This window comes from Mauremys reevesii, linkage group 17 (assembly GCF_016161935.1).
Source record: "Mauremys reevesii isolate NIE-2019 linkage group 17, ASM1616193v1, whole genome shotgun sequence".
NCBI lineage: Eukaryota > Metazoa > Chordata > Testudines > Geoemydidae > Mauremys > Mauremys reevesii.
This window is the reverse complement of record NC_052639.1, coordinates 26226575-26250360: the sequence shown is the minus strand read 5'-3', so window position 1 is coordinate 26250360 and position 23786 is coordinate 26226575. Positions and strand designations below refer to the sequence as shown.

At 51.2% G+C, this 23786-nt stretch overlaps 1 protein-coding gene, 1 long non-coding RNA gene and 1 other non-coding gene across 3 annotated transcripts in view; 2 read left to right on the top strand and 1 right to left on the bottom strand.

The window, feature by feature from the left end:
• LOC120385155 overlaps positions 1-23786 on the top strand; it is a 572769-nt gene that overhangs the window by 192366 nt on the left and 356617 nt on the right. The window lies entirely within an intron of this gene.
• On the bottom strand, positions 8326-8407 carry TRNAS-CGA. The gene has a single exon. It is a non-coding gene; the product is annotated as a tRNA-Ser (tRNA).
• LOC120385173 lies at positions 12559-18681 on the top strand. Its single transcript, XR_005589324.1, has 5 exons — positions 12559-12618; positions 12956-13115; positions 14232-14310; positions 14611-15024; positions 18162-18681. It is a non-coding gene; the product is annotated as an uncharacterized LOC120385173 (long non-coding RNA).

The window sequence follows — 23786 nt, the reverse complement described above, 5'->3', positions numbered from 1 at the left end:
ACTGCTCTCCAACCCTCTGTGCAAGCCACTCACCAACTTGTCTTCCAGCCTCCCTCCACTTAATACAGTTCTCAGTGATCTCAGCTCTTTAGTGACTTCAGCTCTCAGTGAGTTTAGCTGTTAGCGAGGGAGCCTCAGCACTAGTGCAGCACTAGCGCAATGTAGGTCTAAGGCTTAAAGGAAGTATCAGTGACTTCAGCTCAGTAGTCACAATTCACTCTACTATGGCATGCTGGAGAGATGAGGAGTAAAAGTCGTGTTTAGGGCTGTCAGAAGGGGCCTATGATACCAGACACAAATACCTCCCCTCAGCCTCTCTCAGTTCATTGGCTGGGGGAAGCGGGGTTGGAACCCATGTCCCTTGCCTATTGAGTGCTACTTAGTTGAGGGCGAGCTCCTCCATTATACAATGCCAAGTACAGTCCCATAGTTCTCCTGCAGGACGTCCCTGTAGAGGGCTCTCTGAGCGGGGTCCAGCAGAGCCCCCTGCCCCGTGGGGAAATACACAGCCACCTCCTCCAAGCTCACCGGCCCCTGAAATAACAGGTGCCCCCCACTCAGTGCCTGCTGCCCCAGCCACAGCCCCACCATTCATGGGGGAAGAAGCACAGTAGGCCGGGTCTGGGAGGGCCAGAGGAGCAGAATCCCACCCCACCCTGGCCAGGAGGCTGCAGGGAACAGACAGAAGGGGAGAGCTCCTTGTCCCTCTGTGACGTTATTGATATAAATTGGGACCATATAGAACATGGGTTGCAACCAAGGTCCTGTAGTGGCACCAAATCTTAGATAAAGGGGGTCATAGAAGGTGTCTAAGACCAGGTTATGGGTTGCTGGTTGTGATTATGCTGTCTGTGTGCATGTATCACTTTTAGTTGAAGTTATGTATATTGGCTCTATACTGTCTGTATTTCAAGTTGGTGATGTGCTTCTGGGTGATATCCCAGACAAGCTGGTGTTAGATCTGCTTAGCCTGCTTGATGGCCCATTAAGGACCATCAGCTACACAACTGACCCATGGAGAGAAGGCAGACACGCCTTGTGACTCAGCTGAACAACAGTAAACAATGTTTAGGAAGCTCAGGCCCTCTGGTGCAGGGGCTGAGCGGAAATACAGTCTGTGAGCTCAGGCCCTTTGTGGCAGGGGCTGGAGCCCAGGCCCTTTGTGGCAGGGGCTGAGCGGCAAATAAACAGGTCAGAGAGCCCAGGCCCTTTGTGGCAGGGGCTGAGCGGCAAACAAACTGTAGCTCTATAGGCCCAGGTCCCTAGACCGGAGCGTTGGGTGAGGGGAAAACTGCCACCCGTGCGTGGGGTGGCAGGGGGGACACAGGCCCACCCACTCCACTGTGTCCCAGCCCGGGGCCCTAGGCAGCAGCTATCACCGCCGCTGGTCAGTGGGGTCCAGACCGCAACACACGGACATGGGCTCGTCTGCGTCTGCAGCCTGACAGGGGTCGGCTACCCCCGGGCTACTCCCCCCTCCCCCTCAGGGCCTACCTCGTCCGTGGCATCGGTCCCAGGCCAGTCCACCAGCACGGGCTCCTCGGGACCAGGGCTTGGTGGCAGGTCCGGCAGCTCCTCGGGGAAGTCCGGCCAGGCGGGCTCGGGCGGCTCCTCCGGGTAACAGCAGGGGCGGGGAGGCTCCGGCGGCTCCTCCTCGTAGCGGGCGCGGGGAAGCTCCGGCCAGTCCGGGCAGCTGCCTCGGGCCCTGGAGGGTTCCCAGTCAGGAGCTCCCGCCGGCACGTCTGCTCCCGGCGGCGGCTGGGCCCTGACTGAGCGCTGGCGGCCGGCTTTTCTACTTCCTGTCCCGCCCCTTGACTTCCGGGGGGCGGGGACTGGTGGTGGTGGCTCCGCCCACTTGGGTGCCTGCGAGGGCGCTCCCTCTGCTGGGCAGGAGGGGAGCCACCCCCACTCACTACACTCTCCCTGCCCCTCCCCTCTCCCAGGCAAGTCAGTCTGCCCCGGGGGGGCTGCAGGGCAAGGCTGGGTGCCCGGCCCCTCCCTCCGCACTGATTGCTCCAGCTGCCCCTTCCAGGCTCCCCCCTCTCCCTCCTGCATGAGGAGCCGCTCACTGTCCTGCATTCCCGGGGGCGTTTCCTCCCCAGTAGCTACAGCCACTGCTAACGGGGGGAGCCTGGGGGCGCTGGGGCAGCAGCTCTGCGCCGCGCAGACACTCAGGGGCAGAGCAGGAGCCATTGCTGCAGAGTCACTTTCCAGCCTGGCCCCAGCACTTGTTGAACTGGAGCGAGACTCTAGGCCAGGGGTCAGCAACCTACGGCACGCGAGCCAATTTTTGATGGCCCCTTGCCGCCACTCTGGGGTTCCCGCTGCTGGCCCCTGCCGCAGCCCCACTCAGCACCCGCTGCTGGCCTGGGGGAAGGAACCTCAGGCTGGCAGGGGGCTGAGACCCCAGCTGGCAGGAGCCGGCGGCTGAAACCCCAGAGCGGGGGCGAGCTGAGCCCATCTCTGCCAGAACGGTTGAGAGACACAGAAGTGAAATCGCAGAAAACATTAAGGAAAAGCAGACGACTGCATTGAAAGACACAGCAGTGTTTAGTGTGGCAGTTGATGAGAGCGTGGATATAAACGACGTTCCACGTTTGGCAGTTGTGCTTCCGATGAAATCCAAGAGGAACTTTGTTGCCTAAAACCCCTGTGTGGAGTGGCACAACAAAGGGGGAAGATATACTGGAAAGTTTTGAAAGAACGAGGAGTTGACATCAGAAAAATATTCTGTGTGACAACAGATGGTGCTCCTGCCATGGTCGGAAAACAGAAGGGATTTGTAAAGTTACTTGAAGATCAAATTGGCCGTCGGACAGTCAAATTTCACTGTATCATCCATCAAGAAAACCTGTGTGCTAAAATTTCTAATTCAGAACTTAATAATGTGACGAATACAGTGGTGTGAATTGTGAATTTCTTGTTGCTCAATCTGCTTTGACTCACAGACAATTTCAAGCACTGCTAGAAGAGATGGACAGTGCTTATAACGAATTCCCACTTCCCAGCAACATTCGGTGGCTAAGTCGTGGCAAGGTTTTGGTGGGCTGTGTAAACTGTTTTAATGCAATCAAGGCCTTTTTGTCAGAAAAAGAACAAAACTACCCCGAACTGGATGACAAATGGCTGCGTAAGCTCATGTTTCTAACTGATATCACCGCTCACCTAAACGAAGCCAACCTCTGTCTCCAGGGTGCAGGGCAAACAATTCTGGATCTTTATGAAGCCTGGAAAGCATTTGTTGTGAAACTAGCAGTTTTTTCCAAGGATATTCAAATTTCTACTTTCCGCTACTTCCAACTCATAAAAGAGCTATTGACACATTGCACTGTCAGTGTCAATGAGATTGGAAAGTACATGCAAGAATTGGAATCAGAATTTTCTGACCGATTTCAAGCGATTTGGCCCAATGCTTTCTTTTCTAATTAAATCTGAAAAGTTCAACGAAAGCGACTTGCATTTGTCTGTATTTCAGTGGATGGGTGCTGAAGATTTCAAAATGCAGCTCATTCAGTTAAAAAGCTCAGAATTGTGGACATCAAAGTTTGTGGATCTGGGGAGTGCACTTGAAGCTACCGAGAGAGATCATGGGGCCTCTATTCTGACCTGCTGGACGTCACTGCCTGTGAAATTTAACTGTTTGAAGAAAATTGCGTTTGCAATGCTTTCAGCATTTGGATCCACGTACCTGTGTGAACAGGTATTTTCACACATGAAATCTGTCCTCTGTCCCCCTCAGAGCCGGTTAACAAGTGATCACTCAGAAGCCTGTGCGCAGCTTAAAGTATCCAAATCCGTGCCAGACATTGGAAAACTCAGCAAGGAAAAGCAAGGGCAAGGGTCACACTAAACTAATAAGATCTGCATTTTAATTTAATTTTAAATAAAGCTTCTGAAACATTTTGAAAACTTTGTTTACTTTACATATAACAGTAGTTTGGTTCTATATTACAGACTTACAGAGAGACCTTCTAAAACGTTAAAATGTATTACCGGCACGCGAAGCCTTAAATTAGAGTGTATGCATGAAGACTCAGCACACCACTGCTGAAAGGTTGCCGACCCCTGTCCTAGGCAGTGATGCAGCTCCTGGCAGCTGGGGTGAAACTCACCCACCCCAGCTACGGAGTAAAAGAACTAAGGCCTGGATCCACAAAGGAACCTCACAGCACCAAACTTTTAGGCAGCTAAAAGTCACTAGAATCCACAAAGCCTGAGTTAGGCACCCAGGCTCCTGTACAATCAATGGGAAGAAGGAGGTGCCTGAAAGTAGGACCCACAAAACCCAGCATGCTGGGCATCTCCACCCCAATGGGAAATGCTGATGAGGGGTGTGTCCTGAGCCCCACCCCTCTCTGGAGCTTAGGCACCCAGGTCTGGCTTGGAGAGAGGGACCTTGGTCTGCTTGGGAGCCCCTCACCTGGGGTTAGGTGCTTAGGCCATTCGGTACAAAACAATCCACCAGAGCAGGAAGAGGTCACGGTGCTGCTGGCTCTCTTACAGCATTTAAAGTATTTGACCAGGATGTGGGAGACCAGGATTCAAATCCTCCTTTGCCACCCCCACTTCCCCCCCTCCCACAAAAAAAAAGATTTCTGTAAGCTGCATAGCTCCATCTTTAGCACCACACAGGCAGTGGCCAGGGAGGGGCTCCTGCCAGTGCAGTTTTTCCCCCCATCTCCGGTCTTAGCTGGTTCCAGCCTGGCCCTGCCACGGGGGTGGGCCTGATATTGCCACCAGGGCCATCCCTAGGGGTGCGGCCCAGGTCCTATCCACCCCCTTCCCCAAGGTCCTGCCTCCTTCTGCCCGTGCCCCACCCCTGAGCGATGCCAGGAGTCCGCAGAGCAGGGCTGGTAGTGCTGCCGCTGTCCTGGGCTGCGCCACCATGGTCCTGTGCTGGGGCCTGGAGCCGGCAGCAGCGTTGCCACACACCGTCCATGTGCAGAATGAATTTTGTAACGTGCACCAATATACAGGAGAGTGTCACACCTCACCTCCATATTGGTGCGCACAACACAATTCCTTCTGCACATGGGGACATAACAAATTAGAGGAAACACTGCTCCTGACTTTCAACCTACCTGTCACATCTTGAATTTCATACATTGACTGATCAGAATAAAGTGCTCTCAAGTGAGCTACAGACCAACAGTGGTTCATAGTAATTATTCAGCAAGTATTTTAGAAAACTTAGAACATTAGAGGAAATCATGAACTGCCAAGAGACAATTAATGGAGAGAAGCAGCAAGATTAATCCCGTACATTGGATTGGTTGTGACTTCTTTGCCTGATCTGAAAAAAGACCAAAGGGACCCGAGTCTCCTCGCTGTCGATAGCCCCTGCTCGGCCAATCAGCACTGAGACTCTGAGGGGCGGGAGGCTGAGGAGTCTCACCAGATGTCCCAAAGGACGGCCCAGGTCACCATCAGAGGAGATCACTCTCAGATCCATCCCCACCTCTTGGTGAGGACCTCTGCAATGAGAGCAATACCCCTCCCCTGCCCGCACTCCACACACCCCTCCTTGGTAGAGGGAGGGAAGCAGGGGAAAGCGGGAAAAGAAGCAAGAGAAAGGAGGGAGGAAAGAGGAAAAGGGAAACCAAAAAGGACAAACCCCAATGTCCCCAGGGATTCCAACCATCAAACCCTAGGTAGGAAATCAAATTCTGCCACCTGAAGCCAGTGTTTCCTGGGCCTAGAATGCTGCCTGCGCCAGGTGGATCAGACTGAACAGGTTCCAAACCTCTCTCAGCCTCTTACCTTGTCAAAGGGAAGTTTGTTTTCGGCACAGTCAGTGGCAGGAAAGGAGAAAACTCCACAGAGGTTCCTCCTCATGCTCACAGCCGTGAATCCTAATTCTCTCTCAGCCCTCGAGGAGAGACCTCGCGAAGGAGACTTGCGGCAGCAAAGCCGGGGGGTCTCAGAGACAGGCCTGGCCCTGCACCTTGGTCCTGCCCGGCTGATGTCGGGGTCTCTCTGTGAGGTCACCCCCTCCCCACCACCTTTGCCCAATAGGCCGAGTTCCTGCAAAAGGCCTTTGTGATGTCACTGCCACACCCACCCCTCCCCTCAAAGCTGATGTCCTGCCCCTGGCCAGCCTCGTTGGGTGTTTGAGTTGTTTCCCCTGAATCACCGCACTCAATGACTGTTCAGTCTGTGGATGGAGCCGCTACACAATAAAACATCAGTTTTTCATAAATTAGTAGCCTTAAGGCCAGAAGGGACCATTAGAGCATCTAATCTGACTCCCTGCATATCCCAGCCCATCTGTGTATCACAATAGCTTCTTTTTGACTAAAGCACCTTCCCAAAGGCCTCTAGTCTTCATTGGAAGACATCAAGAGATGCAGAATCCATCACTTCTCTTGGCAGCTTGTTCCAGTGATGAATCACCCTCCCTCTTACAAATCTCTGCCTTGTTCCAATGAGAATTTTTCTGATTTCTGCTTCCAGCCATTGGTTCTTGTTATGCCTTTCTTTGCAAGACTAAAGAGCCCTTTAAATACTTGGTGTTTTCTCTCGCGAAGGCACTTGCACACTGCAATCAGCTCACCTCTAAACAGATTGAGCTTTTCAATGCCTCCTTATAAGACATCTTCTCCATCCCTCAAATATGGCTCTTTTCTGCACCCTCTCCAGTTTTTAAAACGTTATTTTTGAAACGTGGACACCAGAACGGGATGCAGTGTTCCAGTATCAGTCTCACTACAGCTGAATCACTTCCCTTTCCAGCCTCTGTTTATCTAGCCATGGATGGTGTCACTGCCTCCCAGGACTTGTGCAGTCTCTCAGCCCCGTACAGTCCTTGGAAGGAACCCCCTTCAGTGTGACAGCCCTTCTTGGAGATTCACTCTCTCTCGAGGGTAAAGGCCCCTCTGCCTCCGTGAAAGGCACTTCTCTGAGACCTGAGCATGCCTGTCTGCCATGGGCCCCTCAGGGAGTCCCCTCCCTCTGGACCCTGGGGCCTCTACTCCCAGAGGAAGAATGCAGCCCCGATCTCTAGACTGCAGTGATGCTCAGCCAGTGTAAGAGAGGGGTTTATTGAGCATCTGAACATAGCACAGGAAACTCTCAGGGCCTCAGGCCTAACCTCCCTCTGCACAGTCCAGCTAGGTCTCTCCTGCATCCATGTGGGCTCTGGCTGTTTTCTCTCCCCAGTCCAGACGCCCCCTCTTTCCAGCCAAGCATCCGATCTCATCTTCCCACAAGCCTCTGTCCTTTGTCTTCTGTCCCAGAGAAACTGGCTGCCTGGGTCTCCTCTCTCTCTTTAGCGCGAGGGGAGGGGGAGAGCTGAGATTTCAGGCTGTCGTGTTTATGGCTGGATTGCTGCTATTATTTGACAGAACCTGACAATTCAATGGCACAAACGGGGGAACGGGGCAGCGCTACAGCGTCAGGGAGTGAACTGGAGAAAATACAGGAAGGATTTCTAGCAAGGGCGCCGTGTAACTAACCAGAATGAAGAATATTCTCTGCCCCCCTCGTCTAACTCTGGGCCTGACTCTCTCCCGTGCTGAGGCCCCTTGCCCTGTCTCTGGCCGTGTCTGGGGGCTTCATGCCCCGGTAGAGCCCCGAAGGTAAAGGTGTGATGTAGCCTCAGCCCCAACAAGACTCAGGCCCATGTCACTTTCATCCTGGGTTTCAGATGAGTGACCCCTAGAAGTTGGGGGGCCACCGGTGCCCAGACCATGGCCCGGCCACAGAGGCCCCGCCCCTGCTCATCCTCTTCCCCCGAGGCCCCGCCCACTTGCTGTTCACTGCCCTCCGCCCCCTCCCCCAGACCCCCTACCTGCCCCTCACTTCCCCCAAGAGGACAGCTCAGTGGTTTGAGCATTGGCCTGCTAAACCTTCCAGTTCTATGATCTAAGACGCCACTCACCTGCTGCTTTCTCCTCTCTGCCCCTTTCCCCTAAGGGGGGCTGCCATGGGGCCAGGCACCCATCGCTTTTTCCTGCCTTAGGTGAGCGGGGGGTGGGGAGGGTCCTTGGGGAAGGAGGCGGAGCAGGGGCAGGAAGAGGCAGAGAGAGGGAGGGGGCTCGGGGGAAAAGGCCCAGCGGGGGTGGGGCGCAGGCCTTGGGGGAAGAGGCGGAGGGGGGATGGGAGGAGGCAGAGCAGGGCATCGGGTTAAGAGGCAGAGCGGAGCCGGGTGCAGGCGGAGCCCCCACTTCTCTGGAGCTTCGCTTCCAGCACTCGAAAGGTGACAATGGGCCCACGACGGGGTGACCTGCCCCACATCCCCAGTGTTCCCCCCTGCATGGGCGGCCGTTTGGGGGAGACTCAGCTGCCCCTGGCCTCTTAGACGGGCTGTGGCTAAAACACTGGCCTTGCTGTGAGCAGGATTTGAACCTGCGCAGGGAAACCCTCTTGTGTTTCGAGTCCAACACCTTAGCTACTCAGCCATCACAGCTGTGAGCAAAGCAGGCCCCTAAGGCCAGAGAAACGCCCAGGCCTGACGTCATCTGAACTGCAGAATTCAAACAGCAAACCTGGCTCCCAAAGCACCAGGGGGAATTTGGGGCTCTCGTTCCTTCGCCGTGTGGTTAAGCACCAAACCAGCACCCTCCTGTGGGGTCTGTCATTGTTCCTCTCCACACTGTAACGACCGAGACAGGGAGAGGTGACCTGACCTGACCAAGGTCAGACAGTGAGGTAGAATCCAGCTCTGCCCCCCACCAGCTCCCGGCTCTATCCGCCAATGGACTGACTTTCTCGCTGGATTAAACTGTTTGTACTGGACTCTTTTCTCCATCTATAAACAGGACTAAGCCACGACTGGACTGTCCGACAGGAGAATGGGCCACGGCTCCCTTCCCCGGACCCTGGATTTCTCACCACTTCAGAGAAACTTGTTAGTGGAAAAATGAATCACATTCAAATGACTGCAGATTATGAACCGTTTGCTGTTGCCTTGGCACATGGCCCCACCCAGCCTTTTCCCCTGAGTCAGGAATGATAATTTATTGGTTCACTCTGATTTGTTTCAGTTCTATGTTAGTATCTATTGCCACTAATTGGTCAGAGCCCGTCACTTCCGGAAGTCCGAAACGTTTCCCCCCTAGCTCCCTTCTCGGTACCTTTGATTTTCCTCAGTCTCCTTCAGAGCACTGGCTTTTTTGGCACCAATAACCAAGACTGATTTCCAGATCAGGAGACGTGTCCTCCAGCTGCTGGAACTTCCCTGTTTCACACCTAGAAAGAAACATTTTCCCCATTAATCATTATCATATTTTATTGTCGTATTTTACTCTGAATTTCTTGCCCGTGACAAATGCTGAATTGAGGGACTGGAGAATGAGTCTCTGTGTATCCAGCCACAGAATAGCTGCAGCCCCAGCAATGGCTGTGCAAGCTTCCCCAAGGTGTCCCGTCAATGTGCTTCACCCCGATTTACGGAGACCAGCTCTGGGGACAGGATGAGTTCGGTCCCGTGGGCAATTCACTCCTCGGCCTCCATGCTTTGATGGCCAATAGATTCCAGTGTTCCTGCTGGTCATTGTTCTGTGGCCATCTGCCCACCTGCCACTGGACTGAGATCAGCTCCCCTCACACCAGCTCATTCCTCACCGGTCTGTGAATGGTCACCACGTCATACAGACGTTTGTTCACTCCTGCCGGGGGCAGAAGAGAACCCAGTGCCCTGGAGGTGACAGGCCCGTACTGTGTCCCCAGTCAGGGCCATCGTCCCTGCCCTGAGGTGGTGGCTGCTCTGGGGAGCTCACGCTGGCACCGGTGCAGCGGCCCCGCCGTTAGCTCTTGAGTGTAGCCGCTGAGATTCGCTACCCCCAGCGAGCGCCGTAGCCATGTTGGCAGGAGAAGCTCTCCCAGCGACATAGCCCTGCCCACACCGGCGCTTGGGTCAGTGTAACTGTGTCACTCGCGGGGTGGCTCATTCACACCCCTGAGCGACATACGTTCTACCGACACAAGGGGGCGTAGCCGCAGCCTGAGCAGAGAAGCGATTTAGAAAACAGATTTAGTTTTGTAGGAAATGCAGAAACCCGGGTTTGTAATAAACCAAAGGAGATTGCGACCCACATGTCACCTTCACCACGTTGCAGTTGTGCCCTGGGACAGTTGTGTTGTCTCAGCCTGTGGCCAGACTAATGGCGTGTGCAGGGGGAGGAGCCACGCCCCGTCTATGGGGCTTCTGGCATCCGAGAGGTTATAAAGTAGAAAAGACGATAAGTTCACCCATGCAACTCACACAGGGGGCAGGATCTTCTGTGGTCATTGAAACAGGATCAAGGTAGACGAAAGAGTTAATGGTGTTAACGTGCCCTTGTCACCGTCCAACACTGAGCAGGGAAACAAGGCTGGCGGTTTGGTAGAGAGAGACTTCAGCCCGCTTAGTCCCATGGCAAACACACCTCTCACATCCCTGCTAGTGTGTTACTGAAACACAGAGAGAAACAGAGACAGAGTTAAAGCAATGGAAATGTAAAGGAGTCAGTAAGGCTTGTCTTTAACAGCATCCCCTGTGCCCTTTCTCTTCAGCTGGGAGAGTTTTTAGAAGGAAAGTTCCTTCTGTGATGGTCTCTTGGGTGGTTTTGAAGAAGGTAACAGCTGTCCTGGGGAGATCAGAGAGATCAGCTGAGATGGGCTGGAGCTGTCACTGTTGTGGTGTCTCTTGTTAAAGTCCAATCCCATTTCCTAGGTGGCAAGATAAGGCAAACGCACCCAAACGGGGAAAGAAGAGAACAGCAAAGATAGAAGATGCAGCTTCTGGCTCTGGCTCTGCTGTTGACTTTGTCTTGCAGCTTCACTGTCATTAGCAGTAGGCAGAGGAGCAAAAGCCACCTCTCACTGTGCCCTAGTGGGTCACAACTGAGAATACCAAATTCAGGCCAAAGTGCTGAGAAATGGGGCAGACATACCCCCAAAATGGTGATTTTGCTCCCATAAGATAAATCAACCCAGCAAGAAAAGTTAACTTCTGTTTCACCACACTGGCTAACGAGAAGTCAGAAAAGCAGCCTCCTTAGTCATTCCAGGCTTTATATCGCCACCAAAACCACTGAAATTACTGATGAGTGGTTATTGGAACCCAATTTCATCAACCGAAAGGGTTCTTCTGATCTTAAAGGACCAGCCACATACCCAGCTCAATAATATACAACTCAGATCTGAGCCCAGTAATCATGCTGTTGCCAGCCCTTTAGTATCTAAAATATAAAGGTTTATTTCTGGAAAGGAAGGAAGGTGAGAGTTAAAATTGGTTGAAGGAATCAAATACATACAAGAATTGCAAAGTTCTTGAATCACGCTTGTAGCAGTGATGGAATAAACTGTTGGCTTTTTAAGTCTCTGGTTGCTTCTGAATCATTGGAAGGTCCTCAGTCCTTTGGTTAGAACGCTCCCATTAGTATAAGGTCATCATCAAGAGGTCTGAGCAGGAAAGAGGCCAAATGGAGATGTGTCCAGGGCCTTTTATAGCTTGTGGATGGAAACCCCCATTGTTTCAAACAAAGCCCTCAGCGGAGAGAGTGGAAAATGACAGGTAACGAGATGGTGTTTGGAGTCACATGGGCACGTCCACGTCCATGCCTGATTTCGCTTAGTCACAGCAGAAGCCACGACCTAGACTCCAGATGGAACGTTCCCAGGCAAGTCCATTGAGAGCAGATGGGGTGTGACCTTATCTAATTGAACTATGACCATATAGACCATTATTGCAACCACTGTCATATAGTTGCAACAAATCTTGTACAAAGATGGTGAAGTGAGGTGTCTATGAACAGGTTGTCATTTGCTGGTTATGCTTATGCTGTGTGTATCATTCTTGTATTTGAAGTTATGAATATTGGCTCTGTACTTGTATTTCACTGTTTGCTTCTGAGTTGTATCAGTGAAGCATTTGGCCAGCTTATTGAGAAAGGATTAAGCTTTTCACTTCAGAGAAAAAAAATGCATGAAGACAGTTTTATAAACAAGTAGGTAAAGACACAAACCAACCCAACACCGACTGTGACACCCCCCACCCGCCCAAGAAATAGAAACACAAACACTAAATGCTGAGAACCTGCACTGATGGGCTCAGCGTGCAGCTTCCCCCTGGGTTTATATCTGGTGCCTCCCTCCTCTCACTCCCCTCTGCACAACCTCAGGTTCCTCCTCTCTCACCCTCCGAGGAGCAGCCCCAGCAGGGAAGGGGGGAGAGAGGCAGTTTCTGCAGCCCTCACAGCAGGTCCCAGCAGGGGGAGAGGAGCTGCCAGGGCATCTCTGCTGGGTCCCAGGCACTCAGGGCAGAGAAGCAGCTCCCCAGGCTGGCGTTGTAAATCAGAGACCAGGTGCTCTCATCTCTGTGACCCTTTTCCTCTCCAGACCATAGACACCAACTTCCCCCAGTGCCGGTGGGTGCTCACGCCCCCTGGCCCCACCCCGACTCCACCCTTTCCCCACCCCCATTCCAACCCCTTCCCCAAAGTCTCAGCCCCCTCCCTGCCCCTATTGGACCCCTTCTGCAAATCCCCGTCCCGGCCCCACCTCTTCCCCGAGCGTGCTGCCTTCCCCCTCCTGCCCCCTCCCTCCTGGCCGAGCGAAACAGGTGCAAGTGCTGGGAGCTGGGGGGGGAAGCGGGCACGCGGTGCGCTCAGGGGAGGAGGCGGAGCGGAGGTGGAGGTGAGCTGGGCAGAGGGGTGGGGAGCTGCCCAATTTTTCGGCGCACCCACGGAGTCGGCACCTATGCTCCAGACTCTGCCATCTGAGCTACAGCCAGCTGGGGAACAGGGAGCTGCAGCCTCTGTAACCATGGCAATGTACAAAAGTGGGTCCCATTGCCCAGGCTGAGAACTGCAGTGACGTCTCTGCTCAGTGTCAGGCGCCCAGGACAGAGGCAGCTCCCTGGGATCCAGGCCTGTCCCAGCCAGACCAGGGCTGCTGGGGAGTGTGAGAAATGGTCCCCGCCTCCCCCAGGGCTGAGCTCTGCCCCTAACGCTCCGATTCTCTCTGTCCCCAGTGACGGTGACTCTGGATCCAGACACGGCTCATCCCCAGCTCGCCCTGTCTGAGGATCGGAGACATGTGAGATGGGGACACGCCCGGCAGGATCTGCCCGACAATCCTGAGCGATTTGACACTGGATCAGTCATAACCCTGAGAGGGGGGAGGGGGAGCAGGTTTGTAGAAATTTTGGTGGTGCCCAGAACCCGCTCCGCCCAAACTCTGCCGACGGCTCTGGGAGGGAGTTTGGGTGAGGGAGGAGGTCTGGGGTGCAGGCCTAGGCTGGGGCAGGGAATGGGGGCAGGCTCTGGGAGAGAGTTTGGGGGTGGGAAGGGGTACGGAGGAGGGTGCAGAGGGAAGGGGTGCAGGGATGTGGACTGTGGCTGACGGTGTGGGGTTTGGAGTGTGGGCGGGGCTCCGGGTGCGGGCTCTGGCTGGGGCTGGGAATGGGAGGGGCTCAGGGCTGGGGGAGAGGGTCAGCGTGCAGGGGGATGAGGGCTCTGGTTGGGACCGGAGATGAAGGGTTTGTGGTGGGGGCAGAGGGGGCAGTGGGGGGTGAAAGCTCTGGCTGGGGTGTGGGCTCTGGGGTGGGGCAGGGCTGGGGATGAGTTTGGGGTGCAGGGTGTTGCTCTGGGACAGGGGCCAGAGAGGACGACTCCCCTCGGCCCTTTCCCTGCCGGCAGCAGCAAGCTCTGGGGGAGGAGCCCCCCTTTCCTGCTCCCCCCAGCAGCACACTCACCCCCACCACTGTCACTGCTTGTGCTCCTAGGGCCACGGGTGGCAAGTTTGTAGAAATTTTGGTGGTGCCCAGAACCCGCACCCCAACTCCACCCCCCCAAACTCTGCCCCCACCTGCCTAAGGCTCTGGGAGGAGGTTCGGGGGCGGGGGGAGGTCAGGTGCATATCCTGGGCTGGGGATTAGGGTGCAGGAGGGGTGCAGGGTGCAGGCTTTGGGATGGAGTTTGGGTGCTGGGTGCAGGCTCTGGGCTGGGGCAGGGGGTGGGTGTGCAGGAGGGGGTGAAGGATGCAGGCTTTGGGAGGGAGTTTGGGGTTGGGAAGGGGTATGTGGGAAGGGGGAGGGGGTGCACCCTCTGGGAGAGTTTGGGGATATAAGGGAGTACAGGGGTGAGGGCTGTGGGGCTGAGGATGAGGGTTCGTGATTTGGGGGGGCTCAGGGCTGGGGCAGAGGATTAGGGTGCAGGGGGGATGAGGGCTCTGGCTGGGGCAGAGGATCTTTATGTAAATAAAGCATATCAAAGTATTTCCTTGTTTATTTCCCTTTCATTTTCCAGATGTGATTTTTGAAGATAGTCATGGAATTTTTTTTCTCCTGAACTGGTTGTGTCACTGCACTCTAATGAGGATATGCATGTATGTCACTCTGGGTTTGTCTACACTGCAATGTAAGCCCAAGGGTTTTGGGTCTGGAGGCAGCTGGCCCATGTCGGAGAACCCTGGGCTTGAGCATCTACACTGGTTCTTAACCCTACATTAAGACATTTCTAACCTAGGCTCAAATCTGGGGCTCTGGTGTCCACACTGCAGCATGTAGATCTGAGTCCAACCAACCCTAGCCCAGATTCCCCAACACCAGCCTGAAATGTGGCCGCTGTGGCCCTTTGAGCATGTTACAGTGCAGCGAAACTTTTCTGCCCACCCTTCTTGTTACAGGAAGTTGGAACAGCCCGCCAACACAGACAGCCGAGGAGTGATTTTGGTCTGTGTGTGCCAAGCTACCAGAGCCAGCAACATGGAGAAGGCACCTTTTGAAGAAATCCTCTCGCTTGCACTTTCACTCCTGCATCAGAAAAAGGACAGAGCTTCCTTGAAGTGCTGGTGAACATTTGAGAGGACTTTTCTGCCCCACCAAAGGTACCTGATGGACTGTATGATGGAGCAGGAGGAGAAGGAGGACCCTGGCATGGCAGACTCACACTGGCCTATGCTGCTCAGTAGAACTGGCAGAGCTGCTGGTATTCCCTAGGTAGACTGGCACAGGGCCACAAGCACAGACTGGTGAGATCCCATCAGCCTGCAGACCTGGGATGCCCAGCACACAGTCCGGAGCTCATGCAGGAAAAAAAGGTGCTGCTCCTTTAAACAACAAACAGCTTGAAAGAAAGAGAGAAAAGAAAATACCGAACAGAAAGAACAGGCTTTCAAATACATGCTATATTTACAGTCAGGCAATGTGAGAATTCCAAACAATTCAAGGATAGTGTAATAATCAGAACACAGAGAAGAGAGTGTCCAAAACCTGCAAGAATAATTTAAGGCCTCAAACTAGTTTTTTTCATGAACAAAGGGACTGAGTTAAGAAAACACAATCACTTTCCATAATATTGAACAGTTTTATTCCCTCTCTCTCTACTTTCCTTACCCCCTTTCCCTGTCTTTCACCCTCCATTTCCTTCCAGCATCTCCCTCCCCAGTAAAGCCTCACGTTCCCTTTCCAGTCTTCAGCTTCTCCTCTCCCTACCATAGGCACCACCTTCTACTGGCGCCAGTGGGTGCTCAACCCCCCTCGGCCCCACCCCACCTCCACCCCTGCCCCTCGTCCAACTCCTTCCCCAAATCTCCGCCCCCGCCCCTGCCTCTTCCCCCCTCCCTCCCGGAGCTTGCTACAGCTGTGTGGCGGCGGGAAGCACTGGGAGGTAGGCAGAGGAGTGGGGACGCGGCGTGCTCAGGGCAGGAGGAGGTGAGTTGGGTGGGGGGTGAAGGGAGCTTGGCTTCCGGTGGGTGCAGAGCACCCACTAATTTTTCCCTGTGGGTGCTCAAGCCCTGCGGCACCCACAGAGTCGGTGCCTATGCTCCCTACAACCCCCCCATGACATCTTCTCTGTCTCCCCAATCCCCCTCTCTAGAACCACGGCAGTGTGTTTTAAACCACCTGAGCTGTCCCCAGGACAACAACTAGTTCAGTCCATTTCTGGTCCAGAACCAGAGTGAACCCCAGTGGGATATTGCTACCTCCGCATCTCCAGGCCTCAGGGGCAGACTCTGAGCAGGACTCCAATCCCCACCCAGAAGAAGGGAAGGATTGTCTCCCCTGTGAAAGACGCTGACATGAAAGTAAAGATCAGGGTCTCATTACCAGTATCATAAAATGCCACCCACTCCGCTTCATAGTCCAGATAAACCCCAATCTTCCTAGGTCTCTCACTCAGGGGCATGGGAGTTTCTGGGGAGGTGAGAGCCCTGTACTGATACCCACACCGCTCTACAGCCCAGATCCCCTGCTCAGGGTTAAATCTGATCCCTCCCTTCCTCCTCATAGACTCTCTGGCAACACCCACAGCCCCAAACCCTCCATCTCCCACCTCCACCTCCCAGTAATGTCTCCCTGAGCTGAACCTCTCACAGCCCAGCAAACAGAAAGAATGGAATCGCTCTGGATTGTCCGGCACCTCCTGCCGTGCAATTCCACGCCTCACGCTTTTCCGATCCTCAGACACGATGAGCTGGGCATTTGCTGTGTTTGGATCCAGGGTCACATTCGCTGCAGTGGAAAGAGAGAATCATGATGCTAAAGGCAGAGCCAGAGGTGCAGGAATGAGGGACTGGCCCTCCCACTCCCCACGGGCCTTGCCCCCTGCCCCTTCTCCTCCCCCAAAGGCCCAGAAGCTGGAGCCTGACCGGGGAACCTGTGCAGCTGTGGGGAGCCGTGGAGGGAGGTGGGGGGCGAGAGCAGCCCCTGGCCCATGTCCCTGCCCCCCAGATGACCCCCCACCCAGGGCTGATGGAGGGTCTGTGGCTCTCCACAGCAGCTGCCCGGGTGTCTCTTACCATGGCCTGGTGGCAGCTCTTTGGCCCCCGAGGCCCTGTCCCCAGGCCAGGCTGGAAGCTGCATCTGGGTCAGGGTAAGAGCCATGCGGGCAGCCGTGGGGAGCTGCAGACCCTCCACCTGCCCTGGTGGGGACCCAGGGGATGAGGACATGGGCCAGGGGTAGGGTGACCAGATGTCCTGATTTTATAGGGACAGTCTCGATTTTTGGGTCTTTTTCTTATACAGGCTCCTATTACCCCCACCCCCGTCCCAATTTTTCACATTTGCTGTCTGGTCACCCTAGCCAGGGGCTGCGCTCAACCCTCCTTCTGGAGCCGGCCCTGATCCCGTCATACCAACCCCTCCATAAACTTATCAAGCTTAGCCTTGAAGCCAGATATGTCTTTTGCCCCCACTACTCCCCTTGGAAGGCTGTTCCAGAACTTCACTCCTCTAATGGTTAGAAACCTTCGTCTAATTTCAAGTCTAAACTTCCTAGTGTCCAGTTTATATCCATTTGTTCTTGTGTCCACATTGGTACTAAGCTTAAATAATTCTTCTCCCTCTCTGATATTTATCCCTCTGATCTATTTATAAAGAGCAATCATATCTGCCCTCAGCAGAGTGCAGGACAGAGTCACAAACCCGAGCAGGAACAGGTCAGTAACACAAGCGAAAGGCCATCTGCGCCAGGTCTGAGATGCAGAATCTTTCCTCTCCTGCAGATGCCTCTCCCCAGAGAGGGGATCAGAGACCCAGGAACGCTGGGGAGCCCCAGCAGGTTTTATTCCCATTTCTTTTTCATGAACAGAACCCCTGCTGTGCTCCTCCTTCCTAATATTTAAAGTCAGGTCACACCATAGCATGGTTTGATATACCCCTAATTTCAGTTCCATGGGGAATAATGAAGGCCAGGTACAAAGGGCTACCAGCCAAGAGGCCAACTCTCTAGAGTGAGGCGAGCCACCAGAAAAGGGCGTTAGGACAGTCTGAAGAAGCAGAGAGAGATTTTAGCCCAAACAGTGGTTAAAGTGGAATAAAACACAATGGGTCGCTCTCACAACTAGAGTTGGTGACATTGTTAGGCCAAAACTTTTGTTGGTGAAAAATGCAGATTCAACAACACAAACATTTTCCAAATCCATGTCAATTTTGCCAAATTATTTGTTTAAGACAAATAAAAATATTCAAAAAAAATCAGAATATTTTGTTTTGACTTTTTAAAAATGAAATATTTTGATTTTTTTGGTTGGGAACAATATTTCATTTCAAAATTTCCCTTAATTTTATTTTTAAAAAAGCAAAAAAAAAAAGTTTATAATGCTCAAAATATAACATTTTGTTTAAATCATTTTTTTAACTTTCTAAAAATTTTCATTTCTGGTCTGACCCAAAACAAATTTGTCTTCATTTTTTTGAAATTGCCAATGAACTGAAATATCCATTTTTCACCCAGGTCTCCTCACGACATTATCTAAGGAGGAAGGAGAAGATCATCTTCTGTTTTCAGCAGAGGAGAGGAAACTGCTATAGAATCCAACTTTAACAAAAACTGACAAAGTCGTCTTTTCCTCTGAAGACAAAACTCCCAGTATAGCCTGATCACTAGGATAGCTGACAATAAAAATTCCTATCAAATCGTACATCAGGAATAAGGAGGTCTGTGTGGGGAAGGGGATGTGTTCAGTGCTTAAATTTGTGCCAGGGCACGCCAGCATTGCGCCCCGGCATCTCTAGGCTTGGCAGTTTGTAGACCTGGTACCTCTGGGCTTGCTTCATCAATTATGAATGTAGGAAAAACGCTTGAGCCCCGGAACCTCTTTCATTACACATTAAGCACTGGATGTATATAAGAGCAGACCCATAGAGCAGCAGGTGAAACCGGTGTGGGAAGTTTTGTGCATCTTTGGCTTCTTCTCCCAGAACTGTGCAAATAACTGATTTTTAGGTTTACACCAAAAATAAATAAAAAATAATAATTTTGGGTCAACCAAAAATCTTAAAATGTGTTTGTTTTGGGTTGAGTGGCATATATTGTTTGACCCAGTATCCTGTTTTCTGACAACTCCAGGTGCCCCAGAGGAATGAACAGAACGGGCAATCATCAAGTGACCCATCCTCTGTCACCCATTCCCAGCTTCTGGCAAAAAAGAAACTAAGTGATTTGCCCAATGTCACACAGGAGAAGGGATCTGAACTGAGGCCTTCAGAATTCTAGGCTAACACGCTAGCCACTGGGCTGTCCTTCCCCTATGAATGTGCACAGAATAACATCAGGACAGCATCCCATTCAAGTACTACCTGAGCATGTATTATCCAGAAAAATATTAATTCACTTCTCTCCATGTTCCCAAAGGAAGATTCCCCAGCAATACAGCTCACTTGGGGAACCACCTTCACCATTCAAATTTCAACCAGAGAAACTATTGCATTATCTCCTATTTGTGTTTTGTGTTGTTTTAAACTATTTCTACAAAGAAAGGGAGCAAGGATCTCTCCAGAAAGTGAAATTTGGACATTAGCTAAATACAAACTTTACTTACTTGGACAAACTAGGGCTTTTCTCCATTCTGAAACCAAGCAAATCAAATGAAGGTGAGCACTCATGTGAATAAGTTCATTGTTAAGATGAATCTGATTAATAAAAAAGGATGCATTACAGAAAAAGGGAGGGGGAGGGAAACACTTACCAAGTTCTCTTTGAAGTCCACCTAAATAATAATAATAGTAATAATAATTTAAAAAATCAGAAATAAAGATGTTATGGAAGAGCTTTTCTCCCAAGATTAAATTAAGCCCAACCCCTTCATCAAAACCATCTCATGCCAAGACTTTTTAATCAGTCTTTGGGGAACGATTCCCTTCCAAACCATGGATAAGGCACCTCTGAAATCTTCCAGTATCAATTATTCTAGTCCTACGTGGGGTTAAAGGCCACATCCTATACACAACCACTACACAGGGTGGGACGGGATTGTAGGCAGTGAATTTATGTAATGTGATGATGTGACGGAGCGATTCTGGCGGGACCCAACTGAGAGTGCCAAATCAGGACCAATTGCTCAAACAGGGCAGTTACAGCCCTAGGCTGGGGTTTTTCCACCTCTAAGGCAAACCAAACCAGCCAGACAAAAGGACTTTGGTCTCACCCCACTGGCTAACCACAAGTCACACAAGCAATTTCCTTAGACACTCCAGTCTCCCAGTATCACCACCAGTGCACTCGTCCTGGGGATAAATGGTTATGAAAACCAACACCCCAATAAAAGAAAAAGGTTCCCTCGATCCCAAAGGACCAAGACCCAGACTCAGGTCAATATACACATCAGATCTTACCCACAAATCACGCTGTTGCCAATCCTTTAGAATCTAAAATCTAAAGGTTTATTTACAAAGGGAAAAAGGTAGAGAAGAGAGGTAGAATTGGTTAAATGGAATCAATTACATACAGTAATGGCAAAGTTCTTAGTTCAGGCTTGCAGCAGTGCTGGAGTAAACTGCAGGTTCAGATTAAGTCTCTGGAACATCCCCCGCTGGGATGGGTCAACAGTCCTTCGTGCAGAGCTTCAGTTTGTAGCAAAGTCCTTCCAGAGGTCAGAAGCAGGATTGAAGACCAGATGGAGATGATGCATCAGCCTTATATAGACTTTTCCAGGTGTAAGAATCCCTTTGTCCTCACGGTGGAAACTTACAGCAAAAATAAAATGGAGTTTGCAGTCACATGGACAAGTTTCTGCATACTTTGCTGAGTCACAAGGCGTGTCTGCCTTCTCTCCATGGGTCAATTGTGTAGCTGATGGCCCTTAATGGGTCATCAAGCCAGCTATGCAGGGCTGACATCAGCTTGTCTGGGACACTTCCCAGAGGCAGAGCATAATACCAAATACAGACAGTACAGAGCCAATACTTATAACTTCAACTACAAAATGATACACAGACATACAGACAGCATAATCATAACCAGCAACCCAGAACCTGGTCTTAGACACCTTATATGACCCCCTTCACTTAAGATTTGTGCCACTACAGGACCTTGGTTGCAACCCATGTTCTATATGGTTCCCATTTATATCAATAACGTCACACCCCCAACGCAAAATTGATGCAGGAAGGGATGACAAAACATCGCTGACTGCATCCCAAGAGCCCCCTTTCCTTGGGTCTGTCTCACTACAGCTAGTGTTGGGCTAGAGGCCGTACCAGTGTATAACCAAAATGGTTTATCAAAGTCATGTTCAATAACATGAATGGATCTCTTTACAAACTCAAGGTATAACTTGATTAGCTTTTGCAGCATGGTTCCTGTATGTTTCATGTGATCTTGCCAAGAGCTAAAGAAAATAGCTACTTTATCCATACCAGTTCTGGCCAATGTTTTGAACCCAATTAACATGAAACCAATGTAGATATTGAGGTTGTTCATAGTACAGGAATCTTGGCATTTAGCCATGAAAGCAATATGGTAGTGTGCCTCAGTTTCCCCTTTCATACAGCACATCAGGTCTGGAATGTATTTTCCCCTGTGAAAAGTTCCAATGCTGTTTACAGGCATTAACTGTGAAACATCAGTATAGTAAGGCCCTTTAACATAAAGTGTGTTTCCATGTATTCCTTTCAATATGTTCCAGGGATTTTCCAAAAGATTAGGCACATTGTACATTGTTACAGTTCTTGGCAATAGCAACACATTAGTTACAAAAATTAGCATTAGCAATAACAACACATTCATTGCAAGTGTCCATTTACAATCATGTTTGTCATGCCCCACCCTTGGCTCAATACCATTGGAGTTTGGGCATTTTAGGGTTAACCTGTGGCTTCCCTTTGCAAAATTCAGTCTTCTCTTTCCTTCTTGTCCTGCAGGATGAGACCCTGATTTCTCTTGCTTAACAGAATTCACTGGCTGATGGGGTGGGCCCTCTGTGCTAACAGCTATTAGCAATTCTTTCTTCTCCCTGCCAGCCAAGTAATTCGCATCAACACAGACACTAGCTTTTAACTCCTTAGCTGCTATGGATTCCAAGGCTGGACTTTGTCTTACAGAGATACCACACAAATCCAAAGAGTCTGAGGGTGAGAGCTGGCTTGCTCTCCCCTGCCTCCTCAAGCATTCAGCCATAAAACTGTTCTGCTTTGAAACACCAGTAATTGAATCTGTCCTCAGATCCTGAAGCACAGACTGCTCACTTACAGATTCAGCCTGGAGACATTCCTGTCCCAACACCATTGTCTCCCCAACAAGCTGGCCACACACAGCCAGGTGGTTATAGGGCTGCTCAACTTCCTTAACAGCTTCTACTCCACCTGAGACCTTTTCAAAGCTGCCCACACTGGATCTCTCAAAAGGAAAGTCAGTGGATCCATTCACAACCGAAAATTTCTGGCTGTTAGGAACTGAAACTTCCTTGATTAAATCACTTTTACACCCTTCAGTTGCAGTAAACTGCTTGCACAGGCTACCATGAGGATTCCTTTCCCTAGGAGCTTCTCTAAGCAGCAATTCACCTCTCACAGAAATTCTGCCCTTCCCCCCTTCACCTAGGGCTTGCTCTAAAGGAACACTTCCCTGAGCAACCACAGATGCTTTCTGGGTCTCACTTACATTCAGAATCACCTTAGGCCCAACAGGCGGATTTCTACACAATCCCCTTTTAGGCACACCTACAGACTTTCTAGATAACAGGTCAGAAGCGGTCTCCTTCCCTGGGCCATGAACAAGTTCAGGAATCTTTTCCTTCTTGCTACAAGTTGTCAAACTGTCAGTAGGTAACACACTTAAATCACCTTCATGCTCTCCTTGTGCCCTGGCTAGGGTATTACCCTGATCAGACAGAGTTGCTGCACCCTTTTCCAACCACCCTTTTCCAACTGGCAAACTACAAGCACCAGAATTGTCTGTTCTCTGGGATTTTGCTAAGACACTAACTGGATGCACCCTAGTCACAGTGCCATTCTCCCCAGCAGACACAAACTCAGGACCATTCCCTTCCTGGGCTTTAGCTGTATTTACAACCAACTTCGAGACAACTGAATCACCCTCAACCATCACAGGCCGACAGGCACCTTCTGTCTGCTCCACAGACACAGAAGAGCCGGAGACACATTCTCCTTCACCAGACACACAGCTTGGGACCTCATTTCCCTTGTCCCAGCACACAGGGCTGTTCACAGACAACTGCTTGGAGACCGAGGTAGCTCCCTTCATAGGCAAGTCAATACCCCTGACAGAGACAGGCACATTCCCCTCACTGTCACATTTCTCCACACAGGAAACAGGTAAGGGATATGGACACTCATCTTCCACTATCCCTCCCTTCCCAAACTGCTGATTAGACAAAGCCATCAGCTCACAAGGCTGCCTAGGCTCCTCCAAACTTTCCCTACCAGGCACATTGCCTCTCCCAACAGATAAGCTGCTGCTCTTTTCACTACACTGAGCTACTTTTAGCAAATCACAGTTACCCATTTCAGGTTTACTTCTACAAGCTGCACTAGCCACCAATCCATTACCCATTACAAATTTACCCTCTCCTTCCTCAGGTAGGGATTTAACCTGAGAAACATTTTCCTCCCCAATGAGATCTTTCTGCTCTTGATTTAACTCCAGATTCACTTCTGAGACATTAGACAGACATTCAGAAACTTCATTTACAGACACACTGCTTTCTTGCACAGACAAACAGATATTTCTCCCCAGGTTAGAACTCCCATCTCCCCAGCCATAGCAAAACTGGTTAAACACAGAAAACTGCCCAGAGTAACCCCATATATCAACACAGTTATAAACTGGATTTTCAAGAGGATACAGTTTCTGCCGTTCTTCCCTTGCTTTTTTGACTTGGAGCTGGAGTCTAGCAGTCTCCTGTTGCATCTGTCGAGTTTTCTCCTCAGCAGCCAGCAGCTCCAGACGCCTCTTAGGAGCTTTTTCTTCTCTCTTAGCAACTTCTTTCTTTCTCTCATCAGCCTCTTTCTCCATTCGAATTTCTGCCAGTTCTTGCTCATAATCAAACTGCAGGCTGTCTCTCAAGGCTTGCAGTTTCCTTGCTTTTCCTGATGCTCTCTGTCTCATGGTCACTGATCT